Source organism: Rhinichthys klamathensis, unplaced genomic scaffold (genome assembly GCF_029890125.1).
Source record: "Rhinichthys klamathensis goyatoka isolate OS25496 unplaced genomic scaffold, OSU_Roscu_1.1 h1tg000965l_1, whole genome shotgun sequence".
Classification (NCBI taxonomy): Eukaryota; Metazoa; Chordata; class Actinopteri; order Cypriniformes; family Leuciscidae; genus Rhinichthys; species Rhinichthys klamathensis.
Genome location: NW_026607282.1, coordinates 125,001 through 132,067, shown reverse-complemented (window position 1 = coordinate 132,067; position 7,067 = coordinate 125,001). Strand labels below are relative to the sequence as shown.

Here is a 7,067-nt window from a genome sequence, read left to right as displayed (position 1 = left end):
ATGTCTTCTCCTCTGTGTTTTACCCTCTGGTGTGTGTGAGATGTCTTCTCCTCTGTGTTTTACCCTCGGGTGTGTGTGAGATGTCTTCTCCTCTGTGTTTTACCCTCTGGTGTGTGTGAGATGTCTTCTCCTCTGTGTTTTACCCTCTGGTGTGTGTGAGATGTCTTCTCCTCTGTGTTTTACCCTCTGGTGTGTGTGAGATGTCTTCTCCTCTGTGTTTTACCCTCTGGTGTGTGTGAGATGTCTTCTCCTCTGTGTTTTACCCTCGGGTGTGTGTGAGATGTCTTCTCCTCTGTGTTTTACCCTCGGGTGTGTGTGAGATGTCTTCTCCTCTGTGTTTTACCCTCGGGTGTGTGTGAGATGTCTTCTCCTCTGTGTTTTACCCTCGGGTGTGTGTGAGATGTCTTCTCCTCTGTGTTTTACCCTCGGGTGTGTGTGAGATGTCTTCTCCTCTGTGTTTTACCCTCTGGTGTGTGTGAGATGTCTTCTCCTCTGTGTTTTACCCTCTGGTGTGTGTGAGATGTCTTCTCCTCTGTGTTTTACCCTCGGGTGTGTGTGAGATGTCTTCTCCTCTGTGTTTTACCCTCGGGTGTGTGTGAGATGTCTTCTCCTCTGTGTTTTACCCTCTGGTGTGTGTGAGATGTCTTCTCCTCTGTGTTTTACCCTCGGGTGTGTGTGAGATGTCTTCTCCTCTGTGTTTTACCCTCTGGTGTGTGTGAGATGTCTTCTCCTCTGTGTTTTACCCTCGGGTGTGTGTGAGATGTCTTCTCCTCTGTGTTTTACCCTCTGGTGTGTGTGAGATGTCTTCTCCTCTGTGTTTTACCCTCGGGTGTGTGTGAGATGTCTTCTCCTCTGTGTTTTACCCTCGGGTGTGTGTGAGATGTCTTCTCCTCTGTGTTTTACCCTCGGGTGTGTGTGAGATGTCTTCTCCTCTGTGTTTTACCCTCTGGTGTGTGTGAGATGTCTTCTCCTCTGTGTTTTACCCTCTGGTGTGTGTGAGATGTCTTCTCCTCTGTGTTTTACCCTCGGGTGTGTGTGAGATGTCTTCTCCTCTGTGTTTTACCCTCTGGTGTGTGTGAGATGTCTTCTCCTCTGTGTTTTACCCTCTGGTGTGTGTGAGATGTCTTCTCCTCTGTGTTTTACCCTCGGGTGTGTGTGAGATGTCTTCTCCTCTGTGTTTTACCCTCTGGTGTGTGTGAGATGTCTTCTCCTCTGTGTTTTACCCTCTGGTGTGTGTGAGATGTCTTCTCCTCTGTGTTTTACCCTCTGGTGTGTGTGAGATGTCTTCTCCTCTGTGTTTTACCCTCGGGTGTGTGTGAGATGTCTTCTCCTCTGTGTTTTACCCTCGGGTGTGTGTGAGATGTCTTCTCCTCTGTGTTTTACTCAGGCCAGTTTGAGATGGTGAGCTCGAGTGTGTGTGTGTAGCGCCGGAGATGTAAAAGTGTGTGTTTTATGAGCGCGGAGAGCCTTCTCTTTTACGGGGCCATAAATACATTGTTATTAGGTGTTGGGAGTGAGCTGAGATTTATCCCGGCGATTAGCCGGCCTAGCATCCTCTTTCCATTAATCCATACACACACACACACACTCACACACACTCCAGCTCCAATTCTTCATCACTCTCTCAAGTAAATTATTTGCTATGGGGAGTTAATTATCCCTCGTTTAAGGTGCGTTTTTTAAGCGGAAAGAGGCGTTTCTGAGACCTCTTGAGTTCGGCACTTCATGAATCGTACTGAGAGTGAACTGAACACACACACACACACACACACACACAGAGAGAGACACACATACATGTTCAGTAAGAGTGTGACATCACTGCCGATCAGCTGTCAATCATCTGTCACTCACACACACTCGTCCACTAGGTGGGGCTGCTGCACAGATCATGTCTGACTCGTGTGTGTGTGTGTGTGTGTGTGTGTGTGTGTGTGTGTGTGTCTCTGCAGGATCACGGATCAGCGGTTCGAGCGGCTGCCGTATTTCGTCTTCGGGGACTTTAACTTCAGGTTGGACTCCAAGCAGGTCATTGAGGTCAGTCAAACACACACACACACACACACACACACACACACACACACACACACGAGCATGAACCGCTCTCGCTCACACACTCCAGCCCTGCTCACAATAGCATTCTATCATACGTTTGTTAAAGAGTGAAACACTGCACAACATTCTGCTTCGAGAGAGAGTTGCGTCCTACATCAGTCATGTGACAGTGTTCGCATCATTATTGAAGTATTCTGCATAACACTTCTGTGACTCACTGCATTTGCTAAAATGTGCAACTGAACACACCACTTGAGTTCCCTAAAATAAATGATAATGTGTCCCACAATGCATTGTGCTCGAATTGACCGTCTGTTTCCAGGTTTAACATCATCTCAGCTTGTCATTTGCTCAGACTGACAGAAGTTATGATATTTTGACATGAAATAACTGAACATGCCGGTAATGATTTGAAACATTGTGACTAGACTTGAGTATTGTCTGTTGTGCATCTCGTGTTACACACACATCTACAGATTTATAACTTTTGAAATTATTACAATATATACACACACACACACACACACACAGAAATGGTCTCTTCTGCTCACCAAAACTGCATTTATTTGGTCAAAAATACAGTAAAAATTGTGAGATATTATTGTAATGTAAATCAGCTGTTTTCTATGTGAATATACAGTAAAGTGTAATTTATTCCTGTGATCAAAGCTGTATTTTCAGCATCATTACTCCAGTCTTCAGTGTCACATGATCCTTCAGAAATCACTCTAATATGAGGATCTGATGATCAAGAAACATTTATGATTATTATCAGTGTTGAAAACAGCTGTGCAGAATTTTTTTCAGGATTTTTTTTGATGAATAGAAAGTATTTATCTGAAATAGAATATTTGTAACATTATAAATGTCTTTAATGTCACTTTTGATCAATTTAATGCGTCCTTGATGAAGGAAAGTATTCATTTTCTTTTATTTATTTCCCACAAAAAAACAAACAAAAAAAAAATCTTACGGACCCCAAATTTTTGAACGGTAGTGTATAATGCTACAAAAGCTTTTTATAAAAAAGAAATTACTGTTGTTTTGAACTTTTTTTCATCAATGAATCCTAAAAAATTTGTACAGAACTGTTTTCAACACTGATGATAATCATAAATGTGTCTTGAGCATCAGGTCCTCATATTAGAGTGATTTCTGAAGGATCATGTGACACTGAAGACTGGAGTAATGATGCTGAAAATACAGCTTTGATCACAGGAATAAATTACACTTTACTGTATATTCACATAGAAAACAGATGATTTACATTATAATAATATTTACAATATTACTGTTTTTTTTCCCTATTTTTAATTAAATAAATACATCCTTGGTTGAGCAGAAGAGACTTATTTTGAAAACATAAAAAATTGTACCAATCCCAAACTTTTGAACGAAAATGTATATATATATATTTGATATTGTGCTGATATTTGATATTATGATGAAATCACTAAAACCAGCGCGACATAAACGTGAAACACGCCTTAATGTACTAAAACAGTGATACTAAAAGACCAAATTCAACACTCCGCTTATTGATGATGCATATTATATACAGATGAGCCAGAATATGAACGCAACGAGCGAAATGGTTAATCGTTTTCTTTATAATTGTAAAAACTCTAAACAAGAAACTGCGCTTCTGTTCTGATTAATCTGCTCGTCTGCATCATTCATAAGCATAACTATTGAATTTGGTCTTTAATATCACTGTTTTCCTACAGCAAACCTGGTGAAAATGAATGGAGGAGAGCCCTTCAGTGTGTGTAAAGAGTGTGTGTTGCGTTTCTCCCGCTGAAGGGTGTTTTAAAAGGCGTCATTAGCACACAATGAGTGTGAGTGTGTGTGAAAAGCCTCCTCACATAACAAAGCTCACGAGGGCCGATCCGCAAACACAGCTGGGCTCCTGAGGGCCCTAATGAGCCGTATATCTGCGGGCCGTAAACCAGCGCTGTGTGTGACACGCTCATTGTTCTCACTCAGGTCCTGTGTGTGTGACACGCTCATTGTTCTCACTCAGGTCCTGTGTGTGACAGGAAGGAGGTGCTCGTTGAATTGCTGCTCGCGATCTAATGATGCAGGACGGGTTTCATCTTGTGTGGTTCGTTTAAAACATGCAGCTCAAGGCCTTGTCCACACTAATGCGCTTTCGTTATTATTTTCATACCCTGGCAACCACCTAGCAACGAGTCAAGTCAGCTTTATTTACACAGCACTTTTTACAACACAGAGTGTTTCAGAGCAGCTTTACAGAGATAACAGGAAAATAATGCAACAAAGTGTGTTTCCAGAAGAAAATATCATCACAGTCCAGCTTAAGAAAGTTCAGTGATGGTTCATTTTTGTTGTAAAAAAAAAAAAGTTATTAATTTAGTTTATATATATATACATATAGCCCCTCTGGAGAAAACCGTGATGTCATCGTCCAGCTCAGTTCAGTTCTCATATAATGCTGTCAATGCAGGAGATCAGTAATATTGCTGAATATTACATTAAATGTCCCCAACTAAGCAAGCGAAAAGCCAATGGTGACAAAGGCGAAAAAAGGCAAAAAAGCAACACCCTTGCAACCACTCAGCATACCCTGGCAACCACATAGCAACACCCTTGCAACCACTCAGCACACCCTGGCAACCACATAGCAACACCCTTGCAACCACTCAGCACACCCTGGCAACCACATAGCAACACCCTTGCAACCACTCAGCACACCCTGGCAACCACATAGCAACACCCTTGCAACCACTCAGCACACTCTGGCAACCACATAGCAACACCCTTGCAACCACTCAGCACACTCTGGCAACCACATAGCAACACCCTTGCAACCACTCAGCACACTCTGGCAACCACATAGCAACACCCTTGCAACCACTCAGCATACCCTGGCAACCACATAGCAACACCCTTGCAACCACTCAGCACACCCTGGCAACCACATAGCAACACCCTTGCAACCACTCAGCACACCCTGGCAACCACATAGCAACACCCTTGCAACCACTCAGCACACCCTGGCAACCACATAGCAACACACTTGCAACCACTCAGCACACCCTGGCAACCACATAGCAACACCCTTGCAACCACTCAGCACACTCTGGCAACCACATAGCAACACCCTTGCAACCACTCAGCACACCCTGGCAACCACATAGCAACACACTTGCAACCACTCAGCACACTCTGGCAACCACATAGCAACACCCTTGCAACCACTCAGCATACCCTGGCAACCACATAGCAACACCCTTGCAACCACTCAGCACACTCTGGCAACCACATAGCAACACCCTTGCAACCACTCAGCACACCCTGGCAACCACATAGCAACACCCTTGCAACCACTCAGCACACCCTGGCAACCACATAGCAACACCCTTGCAACCACTCAGCACACTCTGGCAACCACATAGCAACACACTTGCAACCACTCAGCACACCCTGGCAACCACATAGCAACACCCTTGCAACCACTCAGCACACTCTGGCAACCACATAGCAACACCCTTGCAACCACTCAGCACACCCTGGCAACCACATAGCAACACACTTGCAACCACTCAGCACACTCTGGCAACCACATAGCAACACCCTTGCAACCACTCAGCATACCCTGGCAACCACATAGCAACACCCTTGCAACCACTCAGCACACACCCTGGGAACCACATAGCAACACCCTTGCAACCACTCAGCATACCCTGGCAACCACATAGCAACACCCTTGCAACCACTCAGCACACTCTGGCAACCACATAGCAACACCCTTGCAACCACTCAGCATACCCTGGCAACCACATAGCAACACCCTTGCAACCACTCAGCACACCCTGGGAACCACATAGCAACACCCTTGCAACCACTCAGCATACCCTGGCAACCACATAGCAACACACTTGCAACCACTCAGCACACTCTGGCAACCACATAGCAACACCCTTGCAACCACTCAGCATACCCTGGCAACCACATAGCAACACCCTTGCAACCACTCAGCACACCCTGGGAACCACATAGCAACACCCTTGCAACCACTCAGCACACCCTGGCAACCACATAGCAACACCCTTGCAACCACTCAGCACACCCTGGTAACCACATAGCAACACATGTCTGAATGTTATTGTGTTTTATTGCAAAATATCACAGCCAGTGCCATTTATTGTAGAGAAAGATGCTCAAACACACTTTACAAACAAAACATTTTGCAAAAACGTTTGTTGAGTTTGAAATGCCAAATCAGTATATGAAGTGTTAAACATGAAGACAGTCAGTGTAGTTTGTTTGTAATTAATGGATGATGTTGATCAGAAATCCACTAAACATCACAGAAACACCAGCGGACTCAATAACATGCGGTCAGTGAAGAGAACACACACTCCTTGTCCACACTAACACACTTTCATTTGAAACGCATCTTTTCTCTCCGCTTTGTCTTCCGTCGGACTCTGACACGGCGTTTTTATTAATGAAAACGAAGCTCTTCAAAGTGGACACATTTGAAACAGTTTTCTCGCTGTAGTGTGGACGGAGAAAACTGGAGGGTGTTTGAAAGCGATGATGTAAGTTTAGTCATGTGACGCATATTAAACCCATAGATATTGATGTTTATAGCAGGTATTGTGGCTGTGCAGTTGCAGAAATCTGTAAGTTCACACACTCTCCACATCTCAGTCCCTGCACAGATGACACACTCGCATCTGCTGTCCTGCAGTGAGACATGAGAACCGCTTCAGCGCTTTAGACCCAACACATAATGCTGTGTGAGAGCGCCCTGACCATCAGCGGATGAATGGGGAATTTAGCGGTTTCAGGCGTTTCGAAGCGCTAGTGTGGACGGAGAGCGCTTTTAAACGGAAACGCCGTTTTCAAATGTGTCCGGATTAATGTGGACGTTCTGGTTCTCAGATTCTCTGATTACTCTGTGTTCGGGCTTCGGCTAGTGTTACCCATAATCCCTTTCATGTGTGATAATAGTATAACATTTAAAATATATTTTCTATTGTAAT

At 44.3% G+C, this 7,067-nt stretch overlaps 1 protein-coding gene across 1 annotated transcript in view; it reads left to right on the top strand.

Annotated features, from left to right (window-relative positions):
- The first annotated feature begins 1,926 nt into the window (after positions 1–1,926).
- LOC130078732 (inositol polyphosphate-5-phosphatase A-like) overlaps positions 1,927–7,067 on the top strand; it is a 72,793-nt gene continuing 67,652 nt past the window's right edge. The window contains exon 1 of the mRNA XM_056244343.1: positions 1,927–2,034. The gene's annotated coding sequence lies outside the window, so the exon portion shown is untranslated. The remainder of the gene's footprint in view (positions 2,035–7,067) is intronic.